At 45.1% G+C, this 27,375-nt stretch overlaps 1 long non-coding RNA gene across 2 annotated transcripts in view; it reads right to left on the bottom strand.

The window, feature by feature from the left end:
- LOC147015684 (uncharacterized) overlaps positions 1-27,375 on the bottom strand; it is a 104,130-nt gene that overhangs the window by 43,197 nt on the left and 33,558 nt on the right. Inside the window, exon 2 of one of the 2 annotated variants that reach the window (XR_015049789.1) lies at positions 15,103-15,298. The exons of the other annotated variant lie outside the window; for it this stretch is intronic. This is a non-coding gene — a long non-coding RNA (uncharacterized LOC147015684). The remainder of the gene's footprint in view (positions 1-15,102; positions 15,299-27,375) is intronic. 2 annotated transcript variants of the gene reach the window in all.

Here is a 27,375-nt window from a genome sequence, read left to right as displayed (position 1 = left end):
GGGGGTTCTTGCATGGCGATTCATGGCACGGAGTTCAGTGTGGGCGATTCGTATCATGTCGTGAGGTCGGAGCAGGACATCGTTGCGGCGTAGGGTCATCTTGCCGGAAATGGAATGTTGCAGTTTCCGGCCATCGCGACTGGGCCGCACAGGGGGTTGGGGCCAATCAGAACGCCCGATTCGGGTGACATCACCGAGTTTCAGGGTGGCCCCCCCGCCCCACGTCGCGGGGCCTATAAAGGTCTGAGCGGATCCTTCTTTCTCTCTCTCTGCTGCTCTGCCTCACCTTCCGCTCAAGCTGGACCTCGACTCTGCCTTCTGTCGTCATCATTGGGCTCCTTCTCCTCTTCTCCACCCAAATGACTCTGACTCTACCCTCCCAACTCAAGCCCCTCCTTCACGCCCACGGCCTCGACGTGAGCTGCCCGAAGTGAGACGACGTGCCAGCTGTCGGGGGGGGGGGGTACTGCGCCATGGAGCATTCCCCCCAAACATATTGGTGGCGCATTCGGGTACCGTGTATCAGTTATACAAAGGTACCGAGAGACCGTAGCCTCAACTCCTCTCCTGTCTTGCTTCAATTCCTCTTCATCGGGTTTTCTGTGTCTGTGCATGTGTGTGTGTGTCTTGGCGCCTGTCTATGTAAGTAAGCCTACAGAAGATTGTAATTATTATTTTCGGGTTAGGTCTGCTCTGCGTCCGCTTTTATAAGTTGCTTGTTTATTGCTGCACCACACCTCTCTAACTGATCTCTGCACAACACACCCCAATAAATCTCTTGGTCGTACCACATACCTTTCCTCGCCCATTGTTAATAAATTACTATTCTGAATGTTCCCAGCTCGTTTTTGTCTTTTCCTTCATTGGTCCAGCATGGTCCAAATCCTAGCTTAGCCGGGACTTTATTCCCAACAATCCATTCCTTTTAGCCGGTACGTCCTTGGCAGCGTCGCTCGGCTGCATCCGATCCGGTCTGGTAGTGATCCGGTTCGGATAAGGCGTACCGAGGGAGTGTTCCCCAGTAATTAAATCACGTGGTTATTTTTAGGTAACCGAATTAACTCGACGGAGGGCCCCAAGTCACGTGGTTGAGTTATTGGCGTCCACGGTCGGTTAAGCAACCCGCCACGGCATGGAATTATCTGTGTGCGACGGCCTACAATTCCGGGGAGTCTGGTGGGAGCCGAGATAGCCCCCCCCCCCTAGTGGTCTTCTTACCCGACCCCCGGCCCGCAACAATATATACCTCTCCCTTGTAGCAACTGCCAACTGTACATCCTGATCAGGACTGGAACTGCACCGCCGTCGATTCAAGGGCACTTCGCAAGTGGTGTAAGCATTCAAGCAAGCACTCCAATTAAATTGTTGATAAGGAAGGCTGGCTTGGCAAGCGATAGCTTTGTCCAAATGTCTAAAGTATGTCTGAATTAGACAAATAAACATTTTTTTAGCATCAAAACTACTGCTAAGTTCAATTCTGGAGCTTAAATTTTGTAGTTCAGCTTAGTTTAAAAGATTCTCGAAGTTATGGCATGTGCGGAAAAAAAATAAAGAAACAAACGCTGGCGTCTCCAGCCGTTTATAAGCATTGCAATGTACCCAGTGATTCATAGCTATGATGAACAGGCATTCAATAATATGAGTGAGGAAAGTGAAAAAAAACTGTGTGTGTCTCTTCTATAACTCTAAAACCATGAAACCTAGCAGCCTGAAACACCATCAAGAGATGGTTGAGCAGGCCAAAAAACATGGTGGCTTCAGACCCCAGCGAGGTAACCAAAGAAACGCCTTTTGACCCCATTGAGAGCGGTGACCGAGTATGCACCTGATAAAGGATATGATTACATAAGGCCGATAATTATCTTCAAAAGGGGTGTTTTTATTAACCCAAACACCCAATTTTCACTCATGCACTTCCTTGAAGTTCCCTTAGTATGCATGCAAAGTTTCAGGCTGCTAGGTTTCATGGTTTTGGAGTTATAGAGGACACACACACACACACACACACACACACACACACACACACACACACACACACACACACACACACACACACTGACATTTATTAGTATAGATTCATTTTAAACCACCTCGTACAAGCTCACATTCCAGTGCTTGTTCTCATCTCAACGCTTGCTTGCTAGATTCACCACAATTCAACCACCGTATTTCAACCACACCGCTCCAACCACTGATGCCACAGCAACCTCCAAACCACAAAACTACAACAACTGCCTTTCAACCACTGTACCTCAGCCAACACTCTTCTGTCTTGATGCCAATTTTCCACCAAGTGCCATTCCCACCTCAAACACCACTTCAACCACCATCTCAATTGCTTGCCATTGATTGACGGCGGAAACCACCATCACACCTGCTCGGTGACACCACTTTGCCCTGCTCGGAGCACCATGACCAGCCAAGGTTGCTGCCATCCAGCAGACGTCTACGCTGGCATTTCTGTTGTTGCTCCTTGTCGGCGGTGATGATCGCGCTGCACACTGCCCCCACATAAGTCAGGAGCTTTACTCTATGGCCTGTCTGGAGAACGATTGAGACACTTCCGGTCTGGAGGAAGTGATGCCAGCGAGGTCTGGAACCAATGAGCCCGGCGCATTATGAATGAGGTTGGCGGGGATTGTCCTTCACGTGGTATGGCCACGCCTGCTGGGCCATGGACTCCTCCCTACTTGGGGGCATATAAATATCCTGCTGGCGGCTTCGAACGGTCTCGCCCTCACTTGTAATAAATTGCTTATATTATAAATGTACCTAGCTCATCGTGTCTTTTTCTCCATTGATCCAGCATAGTCCACACGTAAGGTAGCTGGTAAGTTTTACCCCACTGATGGATTGGCTCTTGTTAGCTGGTGCGTACTCGGTAGCTCCACTCGGCTGCACTTGATACAGTAAGTTTACTCGAGTATGCATTGAGGGCACGAGACCCCCCCTTGATGTAGCCGTCCACAGTTAAGGTACTCACGCGAAGTAGTGAAACCCTGCCTAGATTGGCAGTACCAATCAGCACTCATGGTTGATTGGCAACCCGCTGGCATGCGGAGTTATCCATGCTCGGTGACCTCTCACAGTTGAAGTCGTGCCATGGGAATGGGAGCCGGGCTTTCAGGCCGGTTGAGTGCGAAATGGGGTCGTTTAAGCCTGGCCAGATTCTTTATATGCACAAGGCGGGGGGCACGGGGGCTCCTGTTATGAGCTCGCCTGGGCGCCTCCATAACATTGGCGCAGCATGATATATTGTCTCCAAGGAACAGGGGCAGGACCGGGAGTTTGGGAGGAACTCAAGTGCTTCCCTTCATGGTGAGCCTCAAACCTCAGATCCATAATAATATATTGTTATAGACGTGGCCCAAATAACTGAAAGGCCAACGTGTTTCTCAAAAGACCACAAACAATGTCTACAACACTCACCTCTGGCCGGATATTCGCACACAGGGTCGGTTTACTGTACCTGTGAGATAATTGAAGTAGATGGGGAACCGTGCCGTTGACTGCATAACGAATATTAGTAAGACGAGTGAACCAGCATTACGTGCCGCACCCTATTATCAATCAGACAAATTAATCATTTGGACCAATTGCCCCAGGAGCTCGATCTCAATTCAAACCAGAGCAGGATAAGTCAAGACACGATATCAACTCTTTCATGGAGATGTTACATAAATTCCGCAATAGCAATTTCACACTATTTCCACAGCTTCGAGGTTTCCCATTGTTGCCATGCTAGCTGGGGCGGTTGGGTCCCCCATTGGTGGTGATTGGCTGGGTCCCATCTTTCTTCCCGACAACTGAGTTTGGTCAAAAGAGGGCCTTCAAAGAGGTTCAGAAAGCATTTGCAGAGGTTCAAGAAGTCCCAGAAGTGGGGAGTGGCAAGAACTTGGTGCCCACCTGTCAAGGGTGATGAATTTCTCCCGTTCGGGGAGGAGTGGGGGAAGAGGGGGAGGTAGATGATTCAGTGGCCTTTGGAGGAAGGCAAATGAGGCAGTCCCTTGGCCTCATTCCCCCTCAAACCAATTGCTCCAAATTCTCCACCGACGAGGACGTGGGAATGTGTTATTGGTGCAGTGTGTGTACGTGTTGTGGGAAATGGTCCGAGTCCAGTATGTCAAGAAAGGAAAGAACATTAATGTAATGCTAACTCACATTTGCTATGCATATCTATGGAAATGAAAATAATATATTCTTAATCACTAAACACAATATTAAGAAATAACTAGCTTAATCCTGTATGTATGTGCTTTGTCATTCCTGGTAGTGGTGGTGGTGGTGGGGGGAGGAGCTTGTAGGAGGAGGGAAGGGGGGGGGGGTTCACAACCATCCTTCCTTAAGCTCACAACCATCATATATATAAAGCGAGGCCCATACAGAAATGGTTTGTCGAGATTGGTGTGGATGAACATGACGGACCTGCACAGAGCCCTGACCTCAACTCCATCAAGCACCTTTGGGAAGAATTGGAACGTCGAATGAGAGCCAGACCTAATCGCCCAACATCAGTGCCCGAACTCACCAATGCTCTTGTGGCTTAATGGAAGCAAATCCCTGCAGCAGTGTTCCAAAATCGAGTGGAAAGCCTTCCCAGAAGAGTGGAAGCTGTTATCGCAGCAAAGGGGGGTTACAAACTCCATATGAATCCCCATGAATTTGGAATGAGATGTTGGATGAGCAGGTGTCCACATACTTTTGGCCATGTAGTGTATATAGCTCTTTCTAACCACTGACTGACAGTGTGACCACTCCTCATTTTCATAAATGCCAAGGCGAGCCAATGAAAAAAGCCAAGAATTCACAAGGTTTTGGAAAAGCGATGATAATAGAAAACCGATACGCCAAGAAAACCTCTAGAAAACCAAGACGCCAAGGTGAACAAAGAATAGCCAATATCTTGTGAAAAAAGCCAAGGAGTGGTCACACTGCTGACTGACTCACTGACTGATATTAAAGATCGGTACCTTCCAGGTGACGTATAAAGCTGAAATATTGTGTGCCGATGGACATCCAGACAAAGATGGGAGCGTGGTTATAATGCTGGGGGTGTGGTTATTATGCTGGGGGTGTGGTTATGCTTGGGGCGTGGTTACAGGGATTAGTGACCCATGGTAACATCGGCGGCTTCCGGGGACATAATGGAGGGAACAAAATTGCACGAATAATGCACGTGTGCACGAATGCGTGGAGGATGTGAGGGGTTAGTGACCAATGGGCGTGTTATAGTGAGGATGTGATTTAATGGGAATGAATGATGGATGGAAGCATGAGCGTGGTTATGGAAGAGGCGTGATTGTGGGGATTTTGTGATGGATGGTCGCATGGGCGTTATGAGGTTCTTGTACTTCGTGTGTTTGAGAAATCGTCACACGATGCGCTCGCGCCTGTTACATGTGTGATGATGTTGCATTTGCGGCTTGCCTTTGCCTCACCGGTGAACCAGGGGTGGTAAAGGCAGAATACGAGTTGAACGAGATGTGAAATGTGCTACATGCCACAAAGACGGTATGGGATTCCATTCAATGAGGCTTCTCATGTGATCGAGGTTGCTATCTCGTGTTTAGCAAAGTCCATAACCTTGGTGGTCGCATGGGAAATGAAGCACACTTGTACGCACTCTCCCTCGCCATGTAATTCACGAGTGCAAAATATGATCTCAGGAACTGCTGTAGCACCCTCTGTCGCCCCATCGAGGCTTTGGCAGCGTGTCAGATAAGTGACGAATACCATCCTGGGACCTATTTTAGTGACCCGTGGTGTCCCTACGGAGAGTCCGCGGTAGCGCCAAATGAAGGACGTCCTAAATATGTTAGTGATCCATGCAACCATATAAACACAGTCATGCTGAGGGTTCCAGGAGAGTCTGTACACATAGTTGAAAACCGCACCGAGCATTGTGAGTGTGAAATGCGAATTCCAAAGTGCAAGAATTGAACCAGGTGCATCCTTTGACAGGTTCTAGAGCGGTAGAGGAAGTCCGGAGGTACCCCAGAATCGCTGAGGTCCAAGATACATCTACAGACTACGCGACCATACCCACACAGCCATGCTGAGGGTTCCTTGTGAGCCGCTGTACACAAGTGAAAACCACACAGAGCTACGGAAGTGTGAAATGCCAATTCCAAAGTGCGAGAATCAAACTGAGTGCCTCCTTTGACAGGTTCTAGAGCCGCTGTGGAAGGTCTGAGGTACCCCAGAATGGCTGAGCTAGTAGACAGATAACCCCTCTCGCAAAAAGTCACGATTAGCTCGGACGTCCTGGTGAGGCTCGGTGAGCCCGCAAACTTTGGGGAAACGTCGATATTTACGCCATATTCAGATTCTGAGGGCCAGTAGCTGAACCACTAATTTGGAACCTCTGGCAGAACAGTGGCTCGGAAACGTCCTAAAATAAATTATGTTGTTCATGGTGACTCAGCACGACGATTTGAGTCTGGTCTTGGCTCTAAGCTCCAAGAAATCCAGCTAGCTTCTCAGGATAGAAAACTCGTATGTGGCTGAAACTTCAAGTTATTGGTAGAAAGAAAATGCCTGTGCTTGTGAAAAAGAGTCAGGATAATGCTTTAGGGTGATTCGCAATCACTTCCGTGACTTGTTTCGACCGTGACAACGAAGCTGGTACACCGAGAAAATCACAGAATCGTCGGACATCCATAAATGAAAACATAAATAAATGAAAAAATAACACTAATAAAAAAAGGGAAAAATGCAGGTGAGTGACCCGAGACAATGGGGAAGCATGGTTCGTATGCTTACACAATGTGGAAACGTACCTCGCTAGTAATAGATAAAGCTCTTTCTAACCACTGACTGACTGACTGACTGACTGACTGACTAACTCACTGAAATTAATGATAGGCAACTTCCAGGTGACGTAGAAAGCTAAAATTTTGCTTGACAAGGGACATCAAAGCTGCTACACCGGTAAAATTCACAGAACCATTAGACAACATCCACAAATGAAAATATAAATAAATGAAAAACAAAATATGAAAAAAAAGCAGGCGAGCGATCCGAGACAATGGGAAGCATGGTAATTTTGTGTGCCGACCGACATTGAAGCTGATACATGAGGAAAAAAAAAACCACAGAACCATGGCAAAGAATCCGAAAATGGAAATATAAATAAAGGAAAAAAATAAATGAAAAATCAAATGCAGGTGAGCAACCAGAGACAATGGGGAAGCATGGGGCATATGCTTACACAATGTGAAAGTACAACCCACTAATATACATGTATATATGTATGTGTACATGTATATGTATGTATGTGTACATGTATATGTATGTGTATATATATATATATATATATATATATATATATATATATATATATATATATACACATAAATTTGTATACATATTTATGCATATAAATATATATGTGCATATATATATATATATATATATATGTATATGCATAAAATATATACATATAAACATATATATATATATATATACATATATACATATATGTTGTTCATCTTTCGGCTGCTCCTGTTAGGGGTCGCCACAGCGGATCATCCGTTATGATCCGCATACTGATTTGGCACAGGTTTCACGCCGGATGCCCTTCCTGACGCAACCCTGGTCGCCTCTTACGACACAGGGATCAGGATTTGGGTTTCGCCATGATTCCGGGCTGCTTTACACCCTGCCCAGTGCAGAGCCCCCGTCCTCAAGCAATCCTCCAACCCAAGCCTCCGAGTCACCGGATTACAGGCGCACACCACTACACCCGGATACATATATATATATATATATTATATATATATATATATATATATGCATATAAATATATACATATATATGCATATAAATAAATATATATATGCATATAAATAAATAAATATATATATGCATATAAATAAATAAATAAATATATATGCATATAAATAAATATATATATGCATATAAATATATATATATATATATATACATATATATATATATATATATATATATATACATATATATATACATATATATACATACATATATATACATACATATATATATATATATATATATATATATATACATATATATATATATACATATATATATATCTTCTTCTTCCTTCGGCTGCTCCCATTAGGGGGTTGCCACAGCGGATCATCCGTATGATCCGCATTGTGATTTGGCACATGTTTTACGCCGGATGCCCTTCCTGACGCAACCCTGGTCGCCTCTTACGACACAGGGATAAGGTACACCTATTTTAACCAGGGTATACACTGGCCCAGTACACTGGTACTCACTTCGCCGACCTCGGAAGGATGACAGGCTGAGTCAACCCCCTGGTGTATTAATTCAGTGGCCCAACGGGGCTTGAACTCAGGACCTTTTGGATCCCAAGCCGCTGCCCTAACCACTGCGCCAACACCAGGCTCACATATATATATATATATATATATATATATATATATATATATATATATATATATATATATATATATATATATATATATATATATATATATATACATATACATATATACATATACATATATATATATATATATGCCTGGTGTTGGCGTAGTCGTTCGGGTAGCAGCTTGGGATCCAAAAGGTCCTGAGTTCAAGCCCCGTTGGCCGCTTGAATTAATACACACCAGGAGGTTGACTCAACCTGTCATCCTTCTGAGGTCGGCGAAGTGAGTACCAGTGTACTGGACCCGGTGTATTCCCCGGTTAGAATAGGTGTACCATATCCCTGTGTCGTAAGAGGCGACCAGGGTTGCGTCAGGAAGGGCATCCGGCGTAAAACCTGTGCCAAATCATTATGCGGATCATAATGGATGATCCGCTGTGGCAACCCCTAAAGGGAGCAGCTGAAAGGAGATATATATATATATATATATATATATATACATATATGCATATAAATATATATATATATATTTGCATATATATGCATAGAAATATATATGCATAGAAATATATATATATATATATATATATATATATATATATATATATATATATATATATATGCATATAAATATATTGGGATCAACTGTCCAAAGTAACGGAGAGTGTGGGAGAGAAGTGAAAAAGAGAGTGCAGGCAGGATGGAGTGGTTGGAGAAGAGTTGCAGGAGTGATTTGTGACAGAAGGGTAGCTGCAAGAGTGAAGGGGAAAGTATATAAGACGGTAGTGAGACCAGCTATGTTGTATGGTTTGGAGGCGGTGGCGCTAACAATAAGACAGGAAGCGGAGCTGGAGGTGGCAGAGTTAAAGATGCTGCGATTCTCGTTGGGAGTGACGAGGATGGATAGGATAAGAAATGAGTATATTAGAGGGACAGCGCGGGTAGGACGGTTTGGAGACAAAGTGAGAGAGGCGAGACTGAGATGGTTTGGACATGTGCACAGTAGGGAAGCGGAGTATATCGGGAGAAGGATGTTGAAGATGGAGCCGCCAGGCAGGAGGAGAAGAGGAAGGCCAAAGAAGAGGTTCATGGATACGGTGAGGGCGGACATGCAGGTGGTTGGAGTGTCAATGGAAGATGTGGAGGATAGAGCGAAATGGAGACGGTTGATCCGCTGTGGCGACCCCTAACGGGTGCTAGCCGAAAGAAGAAGAAGAAGATATGCATATAAATATATTTGCATATTTCTATATTTATGTATAATGTATATATATATATATATATATATATATATATATATATATATACACGAGGTCCATCTAAAAAGTAAGGGGATTGACTTTAGAGGAAATTTATTCCAAAAAATATATTGAAATCACAGCTTGTTCCCTTCAAAATAGTATCCCTCCAGTCTCACACACTTGTCCATCCTCTTCTTCCACACTTCGATGCACCCCCAGAAGGCTTCTTCTGGAATGCTCCAGAACTCTGTCGTCACGGCCCTTTTAATGGCCTCCACATCAGGAAATTGGGTTCCCTTGATGACCCCCTTGAGCTTGGGGAATAGGAAAAAATCACAAGGGGCCAAGTCTGACGAATACGGGGGTTGCTTCAGAGATGGCACGTGCCTCTCCGCCAGAAACTCTTGGATGCTCAGGGCACTGTGAGCAGGGGCATTGTCATGGTGGAGCACCCAGGCATTGTTCTCCCTGAGATCCCTCCTCTTGTTCTGGACTGATCTCATGAGGGGCCAGAGGATCTCCTTGCACACGTTTTTATTCACTGTTTGACCCTGTGGTAGAAACTCAAAGTGGACGATGCCCTTGATGACAAAAAATGCGATGAGCATCACCTTGACCTTCGACATCCTTGCTTTCTTTGGTCTTGGTGATGTCGGACTTTTCCACTGACGACTCTGCTGTTTGGTCTCGGGATCGTATTTGAATATCCACGATTAATCGCCAGTAATGACTCTCCCGAGCAGGTCTGGATCGTCCTCGAGGTGCTCGATAATGTCTGACAGACAGTGACTCTGCTGTTTCTGGTCCATGGACAACAGCTTGGGGAAAATTTTTGCACGCACCTTGTGCATTTCGAGATTTTCAGTGATAATGCTACAGATCGTGTCCTTGTTGATGGAAAGTTCCTCAGCAATCATCCGCACCGTGAGTCGACGATCTGCGCACACCATCTGCTTCACACGCTCAATGTTGTCTGCCGTTCTGCTCCTTCAAGGTCTTCCAGACCATGGATCGTCTTAAACCTCCTCCAATCCCTCTTTGAACCTCTTGTTCCATTCAAATGCACGTGCACGTGACATCGTTTGTTCCCCATAGAATTGCTGCAGCATTGCGAAGGATTCAGATGGTGTTTTGCCAAGCTTGGCAAGAAACTTCAGATTGGCTCTCTGCTCACGACTCAGACGAGACAACGTGTAAAGCACGAACTGTAAAAAAAAATCACACAGTGAGTGCAGTCAACATATATATTGCTGGAATGTTGCAAAAGACTGTGACACAACCCGTTCGTTCAAGTTGTGTAAATGTGTGAATGACACTGTGTGAATGAAACTGTTAAGGTCCCAAAACACGAAATTGCTGTAAGCTTTCCGGCTGATCTTGGAAGAAAAAAATTTGGTGGTGGGGATCAAGTATGTCTCCAGTCTGTGCTGGCTCGCTTTGACTCTCGTGAGAAGTATTTGACCCAAGTCTCATCACTTGACACAATCTTCTTCAAGAAATAATCTTCCTCTCTCAGATATAATTCTCGAAGTTATGATGGAATGGCCATGTGAGTTGCCTTTTAATCAAAAGTGGGGTATCACTTCAAGCACAAACTTTATTGAATTTCAAGTGAGAATGAATGTTTCCACATTTTCAACAATGACATGAAATTATTTTTACATTTATAAACCTTAGTAACACGTTGCATGTCTGCATGAGTGACAACAGTTGGTTGCACGTGACCACTCAAGATCGCTCACCAATTCACGGCCAATTTTGAACTCAGTACACTATTAAAACACAACTCGCCAACATGAAAGACGTGCATCACCAAATTTCTCAGAGAGCCTCACGTGAATGTCAGCTGATTAGATGTCTTCCTTCATAAGAAACTTAATGAAACGCTCTCTTCCACAATACACTTGACCGTGTTAGCAGCTATTTTGGTTTCACCCAGAATGCTTTGGCCAGTAATGATGGCACTTCCAGTATCACTTCCTCAGGGTTGACAACATAAATTCAAGAAATGTAAGCATTGAACTATAATTTAACATGTTATACAGTAAAAGGTTTACATGAACCATGAACTACCGTAGTAATTTGTTGGTTTATATCGACTACTTCTTTAATGACCCACATGAATCCCACCGAGCTTCTTGTGGGATCGGCTGGGAGAAGTCTTTGGCCCAAGTGTTTCACGAACCGTAGGCCACGCATGACGTTTGATTGAAGGCAATTTTGGCAGGAATTAGCAATTTGTTCAGGGTGCGGGCGATAACTCGTCTATTATTTAAGTACTTGCCTCTAGGGTAGAGATATGACGTGCACTCACCTCTGAGTTGTCTCGCCTTGGTTCGAATCTCGCCCCAGCTATAAAGTTTCACCCTAATGTTGCACATGCAGGTCGAGGCATCATTGTGTACCTTGTGCATCAGAAGGATGTTAAGCAGGAGGATCCACCTGCCGGCACTGGTGTTTGGTTGACGTCGAAGATTGACGATATCTTTTGTGATGAGTAAGTGTGTTATCGCCGAAACCCTGAAAATGACTAAATCCCTTCTAAAACTGCAGGTAGCAAGTAGTCTGTTCTTCTTGGACACTCCTTGACACGACTGCTCGCCATGTCAAAGCATGCCTGTTATTAGCTGGTTCAGAAGCTACACTATAAGCAAATTCAGGTACCCAAGTTGTTCACATGTCACATGGGAACGGCTGGCTTACGCTACGAAGGGTAACTATGATTGTTATCACTGTAACTCAACAGGTGGCACGAGCTAGGTTTTTAAGTCACAAAGGCAACGTTCTGCTTACAGAAATGCCAATGCAAAGATGACGTATCGCTTTCTCTCTTTGTCACGGCAGTAAAACGGTTTTATTGTTTCATGTCTCAACAAAGCATAAAGCATGTACGAGTGGCATTATAAAAATAAAACTCCACCAATGAAAACATTCAAGAGTCGGATTTTCACTGAAAGAGTCAACTTGTGACTGCAGGACATTCAAGGTGTCACACTCAAGGACTCGTCATCCAAAGTGATGATCTACATCAATTTTGATCTTCTTTATTCCAGCATAAGGCCTAATGTACAACGATTGTTGTGACTACGCTGTTATCTGGGAGTTAATAACATGTCTAGACTCCAGACAGCGTGTTATCTGCGGAAGGTTCAACTTTAAGTGTCGTCTTTTGGATAAAAATCGGAATACACAAACTATACAATCTCAGTAATTCAATGATGACATGTGCGAATTGAATTCTGCTGCTGAGTTGTGTGATTCTTACATAAAGCGTTGACTTGTGGCATTGAATGAAATACAGGAACGGTTACACCGATGAATGGATCTGCCATCTTGATGGTTCGTCATGATACAGCTTCGGATGATGTTTGCACGGGATGGTCTTCCATAGAGCCTGCATGCATGGGCGCGGTGACAGAAAGCTCAGAGGCCCTAATTTAGCTCAGTGCCTGAAACCAAGAAAGAGCCGTTAAGTTCACATTCTTGACGCAACTTCAACTGACCGCTTTGAACCTTTGCGGATAAAGATGCATTTCACTGGCCTGGATTGGGAAAAGGGCTGGGGTTTAATTCCCTTCTAAGCTCTGTCAAATCTGATGCAAAGCCTCACTGATGAAAGGGCGCAGTGAAGGAGGTCCTTTTGTAGCTAGCTTCCCTGGAGTTTCCCTGAAACACGCAGCCCACGTGTGCCACCAATCCAAGAGCATTCACACCTCGGCCTAGGCACTGAGGGGCCTCCACGCCGCTCATGCACTCGGCCTGTTGCGGTCAGCATTGTTCAGGGCCACTGGGCCTGCCTCGCAAGAGGAGAGTTTGACATACGTAACAAATAGGATTAACGATAACACTCTGAAGGCAGCTGAGAAAAGCAGCAAATTCCAAAACACGATGAACTGCCACAATGGCGGCCATTTTGAATTGGTGACACAGCAGTGTGCTGCCTGTTTAGGGTTGGCATACTCTGACGAAGCAGTTCAGGTAACATACGTGTGCCCCTTACCATCACACCTGGGACACGTAACAGGGAGTGCTTTGACCAAACGTTTGAGGACATTCCAACTTTTAAAACCTACAAGTAAAACTATCGATATCTAGTCCAGAAATCTAAAAATAGGGTCATATTGGAGAGAATTGAGGAGGGGGGGGCAATGTGGACCTTTTCAATTATTTCTTAAACCAAACCTCCTCTGTCCTTCTTCGAGGATATGTATGTCAGTGTCATCTCTTTTTATTTATTTATTTACTTTTACAATGGGGTAATGGACGAGCTTGTACACAGATGTCAGGCAAAGCATGGGCATCGGAGACATCAAGTGTGCTTTACAGAGCCAGTAGACAAATCATCACAGTATATTCATCATATTAGAATCTGGGATCCCTACAGCATATCATGGGACATGGACTCAGATGGGAATGCTAAACATGTAGTTATCTCATCATTAAAAATATAAACCCATTGGAAATCACAAAAAGATGGACATAAAAGTGTTTGTGAAATGTCTAAGAATACCTTGGGTGTCTGTCACACCTTAGCCCATTCTCCGCTGATATACAATCGTATCATCTGATTAGCTTTTCTCCATCAACATTGTTTTGGAGCGTGATTGGATTTCGAGCATATAGCATGCACCGAAAGCTTATGAAATGTTTCCAGCAATCTGAAAGAGCATCTTTGTAACATAGGGTCAAATGCACCAGATGTATGAATTGGAAGTGAGCAGTGATTGTGCTCCGCTTGTCACGGGTTGACGTTCTGTGATACCCCCCCCCCCCCCCCGTACATGAGCACACTGAGATTCAGGCACGCAACAACGTCTGTTGGAGCCATCACACCTGGTATGTCATATATCTTCACACCTGTGTTGATTTTGCATTGCAGTACAGCACTGTACAGTACATCAGTTTCCTCAGTTAAATGAATATGCCTCGACTGATCGGTACCTGGACCAGCTTCGTTCTCAATTTCTAATGAGGTAAGCGACCTGTGTCACCAAGGGACATGAGCTTAACATGCTTCTCGATCGTGCCTTTGGTTTGTTGATTTATTTACTTGTTTATTTATTCAGTATTCCGTATATATAGGTAGGAGGGAGAGGGTTCATTCGACAGGATGGTGCAGAGGTCGTGCACTTACCTTGGAGCTGTCCAACCTGGGTTCGATTCCTGACACAGGTATAAATTATCGGATTTGTGTTTCTCAGGCAGGGCGTTGCATTGCTATTAAGTACGCAAAGATGGACGTGAAGATTGATGTCCCGTCTGCCGGAATTAGTTGGTGGATGTTAAAAACCCCACGGTGTCCTTTGGAAAGAGTAGTTGAGTTCAGTTGAACTCAGGCTTGGTCGGCCAGTTCGTGAAAGCCTTGGGCCAATCATTCCCTCTCAGCTGATCTCTCAAGGAGGTGGGACTAGTTGAGACTGTTACAGACTACTTATTGGGCTACTTCGTTGGGGGTGGGCATCAGGTTGGGCCTGTACTCACCATCTTTGTACACATAGTTAGCAGTGTTGTGTCCATTGCAAGTTGTCTTGAAGACATGACTGAAGAGTCAACCACAATGTATGGATTGGAATCATGTGTATCGACCAGACCAAGCAGTGCAGACAGGTCATTAGTGAGCCAGCTGGGTGTTTAATACAAAGCTGGGTTGATGATGCTACCCCGATTCAGCCTTGCACTGCACATACAAAAATGAAGAAGAAGAATAAGAAGAATATTATGTGTGGGGGGGGGGAAATGTTGCATTGCAACAGGCAAAACATTACATTGAAACAACGTTAACTGACGTTGAATCGGCAGAGGTTCGACATAGTGACATAATTTCAGCCAAACTTCAACAACTTTAAAAAGGAAACAAAAAGGACAGCCCAGGAGCGTTCAACAATCAAAACAATGGATATAAATGTAAAAATCCCGAGTTTACCAGATTTAATTATTTTCCAATTGTTCACTTCATCTGCTGATGTGACATGGAAGAGAAAACGCGCAATTATTGCTCAGCAAGTTCAATTTGGAAACGCTTTCCACAGCAATTTCTGCCACGGAGGTGGAACGACGCTTTGTCATGGCTCCAAGGTTGGCCAGGAAACGTTTGTGACGTCATACGTTTTGGGATTCCACCACGAAGGTAATCAAGTCGCATGGTGTATCATGGTGTAGGTCTATGGTGGTGCCGGATTTACGTTGTTGTGGTGCTTTAACCGGAGTACGGATACCTGGACACCAGAAAACGTGCAATGAACTGATCGGTAAATGGTGATGGAATGAAAACACGAATCCCATGATCGTGAGAGCGATTCATAAAACCGTAAATGGTCCACCCATCGTGACGCGCGCGGTGTCACCCCCAGGCGGCCGTGTGGGAAGGATATCCAGTTAATGGCACAGAATGCCGGAGCCATTGTGCCTCCTTCAGCGTCCCTGACAGCACCGTTTTGTACCGCTGCGCAGATTTGGCGCGGAAAACAAATGTAAATGTTTTAATCCCCCGGCTTGTAGCGAGTCAGCTGCGGGCGCCGTGGGCAGGGCAGGAGGTGTGGTGCGACCCGTCGGCGGAGCCCCCCCGTGGCGTGATCCCTCAGATTGCTGTCAAGTCTGCCAGTCAGGATTTCTGTCACGTGGGTTGTCTTTCAAGCCGTCCGTGTCATCCCAAAATCAAACCATTCGCCTTAAAGACTATGTCCCCCACCACCCCACCCCCAAACCTCTCCGCTCGAGGCATGGTGCACAATCACAACACGTGCTCTCGAAGTTGCAAGAAAAGTTAAACTTTCCTCTTCTCTATAATAGAATGTGAGTTCTAGAATGCGAGTTCCTTACAAGGAACTTCAATAGCAGGAGGAGGCCATTTGGCTAATCAAAGCCTGCGTTATGGCTGCCAACATATGGTTGTTTATCCATGCATTATCCTTTTAAAAGTAATAATGATAATACTAACAACAATAATAATGGTTTGTTTCATTAAAAAGACTTTCGCAGATATTGGCTGAATTATAGTCAATTTACAAAGAAGGGGAAAAAAAGTTGAAAACATTTAAATGCTGAGCATCAAGCAAGGAAATCTTGGTATGACTCGGTTAACTTTTGGAGAGGACTTTGGTCAAATTTGGCCGTGTATTGTTGCATCCAGCATCATTTATTGCATTTTTTGTCGACTTTGTTCTGAAAAGGTCGGACTTTGATCTTCGACCTATACCCAGAACAACATCACTCCTCACATCTCCTGCCATAGCGCGCGTTTCTATCTATTTCTATCTCTCTCACTATATATCTCTATCTCTCTCTATATCTCTCTCTATATCTCTCTCTATATCTCTCTCTCTCTATCTCTCTCTCTATCTCTCTCTCTATCTCTCTCTCTATATCTCTCTCTATATCTCTCTCTCTATCTCTCTCTCTATCTCTCTCTCTATCTCTCTCTCTATCTCTCTCTCTATATCTCTCTCTATATCTCTCTCTATATCTCTCTCTCTCTCTCTCTCTCTCTCTCTCTCTCTCTCTCTCTCTCTCTCTCTCTCTCTCTCTCTCTCTCTCTCTCTCTCTCTCTCTCTCTCTCTCTCTATTGGGTGGTCGTGAGACTACTCTTATTCTCAGTTTTTCCGTCTGTCTGTATGTCTGTTTGTTTGTATGTAATGGACAGCTCTGGAGGCCAAAGGAGTCAACCAATTTTGATGAAACTTGACATGTAGGTTCATACCAGGATCTAGTTGTATGCTTTTAAGCACCATTGCTATGGATGCCACCGTTGCCTAGCAACGGGACTTTGAAATTTTTGAAAAACCCGAAAAAAATTAATTTTCTCGAAAATCAAAAATCGGCTTCTGCGCTTTTATGCGCACTATAATAAACCTCTTTGTCAAAAATTTTCAGCCCGATCCGTTAAAAACTGTATGACTAGTATGCAATTATGTAGTGACCACTCATGTCGCCTACCGGCTTGTATCTATATCTATCTCGATCTCTCTATATCTCTCTCTCTCTCTCTCTCTCTCTCTCTCTCTCTCTCTCTCTCTCTCTCTCTCTCTCTCTCTCTCTCTCTCTCTCTCTCTCTCTCTCTCTCTCTCTCTCTCTCTCTCTCTCTCTCTCTCTCTCTCTCGATATCGATATCTCACACTCACACACGAGGCTGCTGACCTCTGTCAACCAGTTTTCCAAGGTTACAGATAAACTTTTGGTGTCCGGTCATGTGCCAGGTCTACTAAGCACCAAATGGAAGTGACTGCTTTGCTCAACCGTAGCCACAGTTAGGGCAAGCATTTGTAATGTTTTCAGAATGCCAGCACACATTGGTCTATTATTGTGAAATGCACCATCAGATTTTGAAAGTCTGCTGAATGCCAGCAGATAGGACTCTCTTAAAGTCTGAATAGACATTGCTCATTACTGTAATCTGTCAAATATGCTAAAACATTTGAAAACAGAGAGAGACTGAGAGAGAGAGAGAGACTGAGAGAGAGAGAGAGAGAGAGAGAGAGACTGAGAGAGAGAGGGAGAGAGAGACTGAGAGAGAGAGGGAGAGAGAGACTGAGAGAGAGAGAGAGAGAGACTGAGAGAGAGAGAGAGAGAGAGACTGAGAGAGAGAGAGAGAGAGACTGAGAGAGAGAGAGAGAGAGAGACTGAGAGAGAGAGAGAGAGAGAGACTGAGAGAGAGAGAGAGACTGAGAGAGACTGAGAGAGACTGAGAGAGAGACTGAGAGAGAGACTGAGAGAGAGAGACTGAGAGAGAGACTGAGAGAGAGAGACTGAGAGAGAGAGACTGAGAGAGAGACTGAGAGAGAGAGACTGAGAGAGAGACTGAGAGAGAGACTGAGAGAGAGACTGAGACAGAGACAGAGACAGAGACAGAGACAGAGACAGAGACAGAGACAGAGACAGAGACAGAGACAGAGACAGAGAGAGAGAGAGAGAGAGAGAGAGAGAGAGAGAGAGAGAGAGAGAGAGAGAGAGAGAGAGAGAGAGAGAGAGAGAGAGAGACTGACTCTGAGAATGTGGATTCAAAGAAACCAAAGTCTGCAGAAGCAACACGTTCGCTTTCGCAATCGATGATTGAAACCACTTTTGCCCCAGTACACTCATTTTCCCCTCCCCTCACGCTGCCTTCCCTCCCCCTCCCCTCAGGCTGCCTTCCCTCCCCTCCCCTCATGCTGCCTTCCCTCCCCCTCCCCTCATGCTGCCTTCCCTCCCCCTCTCTCATGCTGCCTTCCCTCCCCTCCCCCACGCTGCCTTCCCTCACCCTCCCCTCAAACTGTCTTCCCTTCCCATCACCTAATGCTGCTCATGCTCCCTTCCTCTCATTCTGTCTTCCCTTCCCCTCATGCTTGCCCTCCCCTCCTCTCATGTTGCCTTCCCTTCCTCTCATGCTGCCTTCCCTTCCCCTCCCCTCACACTGTCTTCCCTTCCCACCCCCTAATAGATCAGCTCCCATCATGCTGCTCATGCTCCCCTCATGGTGCCTTCCTTTCTCTTATGCTTGCCCTCCCCTCCTCTCACGCTGCCTTCCCTTCCCTTCATGCTGCCTTCCCTTCCCTTCCCCTCACTCTGTCTTCCCTTCTCCTAATGCTGCTCATGCTCCCTTCCCTTCCCTTCCCCTCACTCTGTCTTCCCTTCCCCTCATGCTTGCCCGCCCCTCCTCTCATGTTACCTTCCCTTCCCCTCATGCTGCCTTCCCTTCCGCTCCCCTCACACTGTCTTCCCTTCCCACTGCCTAATAGATCAGCTCCCCTCATGCTGCTCATGCTGCTCATGCTCCCCTCATGTTGCCTTCCCTTCCCCTCGTGCTCGCCCTCCCCTCCTCTCACGCTGCCTTCCCTTCCCCTCATGCTGCCTTCCCTTCGCCTCCCCTCGCACTGTTTTCCCTCCCCATCCCCTAATGCCTAATAGATCAGCTCCCCTCATGCTGCTCATTCTCCCCTCATGCTGCCTTTCCTCCCCTCCTCTCATGCTGCCTTCCCCTCTCCTCCCCCATGCTCCCTTCCCCTCCCCTGACACGGCTTTCCCTTCCCATCCCCTAATAGATCAGCAACTTAATAATGAAACAATGTTAACCGGGATGATGCTAAGCGAGAACTTACTGTATCTAATGTATGAAGCTCATTCGAACCACTGATTCACTGACTCACTGATATTAAAGATTAGTACCTTCCGGGTGGCATGGAAAGCTGAAACTTTGTATGCCGATGGACATCAAAGCCAATAAACCGGTAAAAAAAAACTCACAGAACCATCGGAAAGCATCTGCAAATGAAAAAAAAAAAAAATATATGCAAAAAAAGAAAGAAAAATAAATGCAGGTGAGCGACACGAGACAATGGGAAAGCACTGTAATTTTTGTGTACCAATGGACATCGAAGCTGATTCACCGGGGAAAATCACAGAACTGTTGGAAAGCATCCGTAAATGAAAATATAAATGAATGAAAAAAAGTAATGCAGGTGAGCGACCCGAGACAATGTGGAAGCACAGAAATCAGAGTCCAAAAAAAATCGATTCGACGACTTTCTGCCGAGACAAACGTTCATAAGAGCACCATTCAGAGGATCCTTCGCCAAGACATTCATGCCTTTCCAGACAAAATTCAAACGGAAACGGTGCTTACTGATCAACAGAAACGCAAACGACTGGACTTTGCAAATTGGTTCTCAGGAAAGTTGGAGGAAGATGCAGACTTGCTGAAAAAACTTCACATGACGGACAAATGCCATGCTCACTTGTCCGGGGAGGTAAACAAGCAAAACTTTCGGTACTGGGGAACTGAAAATCCTGGTAATGCATCAACTGAATTGGTGCCTCGATCTGTTCTCAAAGTCACCATGTGGGTGGCGGTTGGTTGGTATGGGATAATTGGTCCATACTTCTTTGAAGATGACCAGGGAGGCACTTGCATGGTAAACAAGAGGAACTATCGCGAAATGATTCAGGAATTCTATCTGCCTGAGCTACGTACTCAGGCTCATAGGATAAACAACCTGATCCAGATGAGAATCCAGTGGTTCCAGCAGGATGGGGCATCGCCCCATACAGCCAGGGAAACAAGGCGTTTTCTCAACCAACATTTTGAGGGCCGCTTTATCTTCCTCTACGAAGACGTTTAGTGGCCACCGTATTCCCCTGACCTTACTCCTCCAGACTTCTTCTTGTGGGGGTATCTCAAGGACAGGATCTATGGAAACCCGAGGCCTCAGACTCTTGATCAGCTGAAGGAAAACATCCACCGAGAAATCCAGAACATTCCTCACGAAACGTTTCCCAAAGTGATGGAGAACATGACAACGCGTTTGCAGGCAGTGATCGGACAACGTGTAGCCTACGTCGAACATGTGGTCAAAAAGAAAATGACGATTCTATACCAAAATTTAAATTTTGGTGGCAATTTTGACATTGGTACAATAAACCTCAACCTTTCAGCTTTCTATCCAGCCATATATCTTTTTAAAAAATACATGTTATGACCTTCCTCTTTGCAGATGAAGAGTTGTATATTTTTTTGGAACAGCCTGTATATACACACACACACACACACACACACACACACACACACACACACACACACACACACACACACACACACACACACACACACACACACACACACACACACACACACACACACACCATTCTCTCCCCCCCCTCCCCCATATATTGGTGGTGATGGTGGCAGAGGGTATTACAATTTCCTTTGTTACCTGGGCAACACTGAGGTTAAAGCGCTCTTCACACAGATTAATTTATCCTCCTTCCCTTTCCTTCTCCCCCACCCCCCTCTAAAAAAGAAACGGACGGGCTCTTAACCCCATTGTAAACCTTTGTGATGGCTCTCATGTGCCCAGGCGATGTTTGGTCAGCATTGACCTGAGAGGCTTCGGCTCCGTTCATTTCCCCCATAATCGTTCTTGCGTGCCTCAAACCAGCCGAATGCTTACTCACCTTAAATGGTGGCAAGCGAGGTCCGACTCTTATGACAGCTAAAAGCCCTGACTGAGAGGACTCGCTGCACAAACTCGAATCGGTGAGGCTATGGAGGCGGAATGCCAATCCACACGCTGGCCTCGCCCAAAGACACGCACAATCTCAAAGCTTCCAGGTCGGCCTTATAAAAGAGTGAACCCTGGAGTGTTTGTTCTCTTTAATAGGTGCTGGACACTATTTCCTGAGGAATGACGTCGACGGGCACCGGACACTGTTCCCTGGGGCATGACGTTGTTTGTTCTGTTCTTTCGACGGGTGCTGGACATCCTTTCTTTCTTCGGGGTTGGACACACTTGTTCTATCCTCTCATTGGACCACTATGTCACTCGTGCTGTGGAGTTTGCACTGCTAGTTCTTGGCACTTTCACCCGTTTGGTTTTTACCTCATGATCTGTCATTATGAGCGAGGAGCCGAGGCTGCGACGGGGCAGACGGAGCCAAGCCAATTAAAAGAACTGAAACCAAGCCATACTACAGACACATCTGGTAGGATCTAACACTTAGGCTATCCCCTCACACATTATTTCTTCACTTTTCTGCTGCACCTTCCTCAGGTTCCCTTTTCAAATACACTCACAACACACACACACACACACACACACGCACGCACTCTTCTCCACACACCCGAGACACCTCACAGTCTTTCATCCCACTTCTCTCCCTCAGCGTTGAATTGTGAGGGCACCTCTACTCCGCCCGGTAGGCTGAAGCCACAATTCCTCACTCCCTCTCTCCCCCCTATTTCCCCTCAGTTGTGAATGCTTGGGCCATGTGCTGTGTTAGTGGTAGGTAAGGTGCTTGTAAAGTTTGTTCTGTGTTTATATTCTCTCTATCTGATCTCATGGCTGTACAAATTGCTTAACCCTCACTTCTCCCTGTGCCATTAAAATCCTTATGCCCCCCCCTTTTTCATGATCCCCACTTGTGTAAATAAACCTGTTCTTGTTGAATATATTTCCAATCTGTCCATGTCCGTCTTTTCCACCATTTGTCTCGCACTGTCCACATGTAGATAGCTTGGCAGGTTGAGATTCCCGACGGTTCGGTTTGCAGAGTCTGGCGTGTGCTAGCGGTACAGCTCGGCTGCATTCATGATCACCGACAAGAAGCACATTTGCCGAGGGTGCATTCCCCGGTCGGGGGGGGGGGGGGATGTGACACCCAGAACGGTTGTTAGACAGATGGACACTGAGATTCGTAGTCGCTCGATTGGCATTTGTAGTTGTGTTGCAACCCACCATGGGGTGAAGTTATTCACTCCTCGTGGCCTCAGGTCCGGGTGAGTTCGACAGAAACTGGGGATTTCCCCCTCGTAGTCAACTCGAGCCCCGAGACAGCAGCACATGTGTATACATATATATATATATATATATATATATATATATATATATAGTAACAGATCTGGCTAAAAGGGTTTCGTTTGTAACAGTTATTTCATAGTACATGTTAGCATTGGTGTGATGTAATTAGTGTTGATATAGTGTCAAATGAAGAGTTTTTTTAGTGAGCTGCTTGTCTTCCCACCTAAAATGTGTTGAAGCCTTTATCTCAATGCTGCTAACCCCCTCGCCACGACCCTGTATATCGCTGCCCATTTGTGTTATTCCATTAAGCAGGACTGTGCAAGAGGTTATGCAGCACCAGGAATGTGGCCAGGTTGGAAGGTCCTGCCATGTGTCGGGAGCAGCCTGTCAGCACAGGCACGTGATGTGATCATCGTGCCAATTCCATGTCGCACAATCCGCATGCACTGGGGGCCCGCTCCACCCCACAAGAACTAATAAAAGCCAGGACACTGCATTAGCGAGGAAGTCTGGATGGTCTGGTCGTAGTCTCTCTCTTTATCCCTCTCCCTTTCTCTGCATCACTGTGGTTCCTGCCGGCTGTGCTGTGGTTCCTGCCTGAGTCTACACGGGTTCAGTGGCAGATGAAGCCTGTATGCATAACAAGGCTACACCGTGCAGTGATAATACCCTCACGTCTTTGGTTCCATTTTCTAATCTCTCTCTTCAATCTCCCAGCTGCATTCTGTTTTCCCTCGATTGAGAGTTCATTAAGATTAAATAATTAAGCCGTTGAGTACCATGAGCTCGAGGGTTAATTAGCCCGTCCCTTGCTCAGCGGGAGGCGGAGTTTTGCAATCACTTTGTGTGTGTGTGTGTGTGTGTGTGTGTGTGTGTGTGTGTGTGTATGTCTGTCTGTCTGTCGGTCTATCTGTCTGTCTGTCTGTCTATCTGTCCAGGCCATAACGTTATTTTTTACCATTTGGACTTTTGTCATCAAATCTTTGACAGTTTTATCATGAGAATATGGAGAAGACAAATTAATAATCTGGTCAAAAGGTCAAAGATCAGCATCACATAAAATCGTAAATTTTCATCCAATTGACCTGAAATTTTAATGACCATTTGAGCTTTCATCAAATTTTCAACAAAGCTTTCTTATGAAAATATGGAGATGACAAATTCAGAATTTGGTCAAAAAGTCAAAGGTACCGTTTAGCATATGGAAGAAGTCTGAATACAAAGCGGACGGGCTTTGCAATTTCAGATGCTTTCTTGTTATTTTTGCAGTTATAAGCCCGTCCCCCACGCAGTGGAAGATGGGGTTTTGCAATCACTTCTGTGTGTCTGTCTGTCTGTCTGTCTGTCTGTGTGTGTCTTTCCGGGCCATAACTTTTTATGTTCTTCGGACTTTTGGATCCATTATGCAGAATGGTCATTTGAGCTTTTGTCATCAATTTTTCAACAAGGCTTTATTATGAGAATATGGAGAAGCCAAATTAATAATTTCGTTTAAATAATTTTCATTATTATTAATCACAGAGTACCCGCCCTCGGGGCGATTTTGTTCCAAGCATGCAACACGTTCTTCTGACACATACCTTTATTTGGGCAGTATATAGGCAAATGACAGCTCTGTATTGGCAAAAAAAACAAAAAAAACCTGGGTTACGTGAAAGAAACAAAAACATACCTACTGCTTTAAATTCAAAACACCTCACTGCACTGAAAAAACGTGGGGACAGGAACACTGAACTGTAAATAGTGGAGACTTGTAATACCAGGGAAAACCTGGAGGCAGTGCTGCACAATACAGATTTACATGGAGAATTTGCATCCCCTCCCCCAAGACCACTGACAAAGATAAATATACCATCAGAGATGGGGAATCCCCCGCCATTGAAACATAATTGAAATCAGGAAAGTGGTTTTCCATTTATTACAAAAAACAATTTTTTGAAGATGGCCGCCCCAGTCGGCCATCTTGGATCCGGCCACGCCCAAGATCAATAGGGTTCTTCCTTTTCAGGTGGTACATGTGTGACTCAAATTTCAAATCGATATGGCGAACAGTTTATGAGTTATCGCACTCACAGCTATAAATGTTGACGCCCAGTCGGCCAGCCGGACGGATGGACGGACGGACAGCCGGACGGACGACCCGGGTGACAACAATATCCCCCTTGCGCCACGCGGCGGGGGATAAAAACACCCCTATACATTAATTGGATGTTTTAATCAGGCCAGAACTGTCGAAGTAGTGCGACAAATAAACAAACACACAAACACTGGTCAGTGAATTATAGTAAGGACAAGTCTGAAGACGACAATGGTTCATGAGCGGTATTTGACGATGTAGATTGTTTCAGAAGTCAAGGATGAGACAATGTGATAATGTTTGCCCGAGTTATAAAAATGATCAACATGATGTGGTACGAGTGACTCGTTATTAGCTGCAAAATGTCGAAAACCCGGTTTCGTTCAACAACTTTAAAAATTTGACCTTTTCATAACCTTTAAAGGTCCCAAAACAATGTTGTGGACATTAAAATAAGGAAGCAGGATACGTGCTATAGCTTAATGGAGTTAGTTCGTCGAAGAAGGTCAAAAACCCGGTTCGATTCCCACAACTTTGAAAATTTGACCTTTGTGAACTTTAAAGGTCAAAGGTCAAGGATTATGACCTTTGGTGCAAAACTTCCTCTGGAACATTCCAGGAACAATATAACGTCATATAGGCTATATGGCATTTCACACTCCACGGATTATTATCCATACTTTGATGAAATCAGCGTAAAAACAAACTTGAAGGGGGCGCCACAGGCAAGGTGTTCGAGATAGAGAAAAATGGTTTCAAGACTTTAGGTGGGGAATGACCTCAAGATTATGCATAAAAAATATTGTCGTGCTAGCTCTCAAAGTTTGGACGGTCGTCTGATTTTTATGTCAAAATTCGAAATTTTCTAAGTTCATGACCTTGTGACTAAAATGAAAAATTGAGCTCTGTGGGGCTATGCAGGTGCAATTGGGCTAGCCAAATACTGAAAACCCCTGCCAGATTTGACAACCCCCTCGGAGAAGATGGATTTTTATGTCAAAATCGCAATTTTCTAAGTTCGTGACCTTGACCTTGGGACGAAAATGAAAAATCGAGCTCCGTGGGGCTATGCAGGTGCCATTGGGCTAACCAAATACCGAAACCCCTGTCAGATTCGACAAAACCCCTAGGAGAAGATGCAAATTGAAATCGGCTACCCCCTAAAAACACGTTTTTCGGGCGTGGCTCCGCCCATAATGGGCGCAGCACGCCCATTGTCAGGAAAACACAACTGGATCATGATGTAAACCTCCCACCAACATTTCATCAGGATCGAATCAAAACCCACCGAGCTATGCTTGGGACAGACAGACAGACAGACACACAACAATAACGAATATAGTGGTCGCCTATATTTTTCATGAAAATATTTTTTCGTGAACCAATAAGGGAAGAAAGGGTGAAGTGAATGTGAATTTAATGTTCCATCTTCATTTACTTTTAACATTGTTCTCAACAAATGGGGATAGGAACAACGCAAGCATGATAGGCTGAATGGCTTTCTCATGCGCCAAAGTTCCCGATGTAACATTAAGAACAGGAAGAAATGGGAAGGAGGACAGAGAATTGGGTGTGGAGGTGCATATAGTTGAAAGAGAGAGATTGAGACATTGGGAAGGGGATTAAGAATTTGAGTTTGGGAGGGGGTTGAGTATTTGGGGTTTGGGAGAGGATGATAGAGTTGGGTTGGGGAGGGGGGGGCAGAGAGGGGACAGAGTTGGGATCAAGGGGTTTGAGGTTTTTGAGGGGGGTTGAGGACTTTGGTTGGGAGGGGATTTGCAGATTTGAAGAAAGGGGGAGGAGAGCACAGAGTTTGGGTGTGGTGGTATGGGGGGCAGAGAGAGGACAGAGTTGGAAGGGGGTGGGGGTTAAGGACATGGGATTGTTTGTGTATGGGGGTTGGGGACATGAAGTCACATTTTACATTATGCAGAATTTTCATCGGTCCCAGATAGTCCCATGAGTCTTTTGGGTCCTCTCGGTATTTTGTGTCCTTGGGGTCTTTTGGGTCTTCAGAGTATTTGAGGACTTTTGGATGCTTTGAGTATTTTGGGTCATCGGGGTTGTTTGGGTCTTTTTGGTCCTCAATGGGAGTGGGGGTCCTTTGGGTCCTCTGCGCACTTTAGTTTAAGTATTTCAGTTTACAGTTGTGGGTGAAGTCAGGTCAGCTGGATGAAGAGCGGACATACATACATACATAATCACACACACTTGCTCCATTGTATAAAAATGTAAAAAAAATGGAGGGATGAAATCTCAAAAAAACAACCAAACAAGGTAGGAATGACACCACATTATGATGCTACAACACGACATCACAATCCTCTTATGGATTACCATCACAACATATTTTGACATTTTACTTTTGTTGTGGGATTGTGATGAATGAAGAAGAGAATGAAGAAGAAA

Source organism: Eptatretus burgeri, chromosome 12, assembly GCF_056783735.1.
Source record: "Eptatretus burgeri isolate ZD-2024b chromosome 12, Ebu_testis_v1, whole genome shotgun sequence".
In the NCBI taxonomy this organism is placed as follows: domain Eukaryota; kingdom Metazoa; phylum Chordata; class Myxini; order Myxiniformes; family Myxinidae; genus Eptatretus; species Eptatretus burgeri.
The sequence above is the reverse complement of the archived record's forward strand: the minus strand, read 5'-3'. Positions and strand labels throughout refer to the sequence as shown.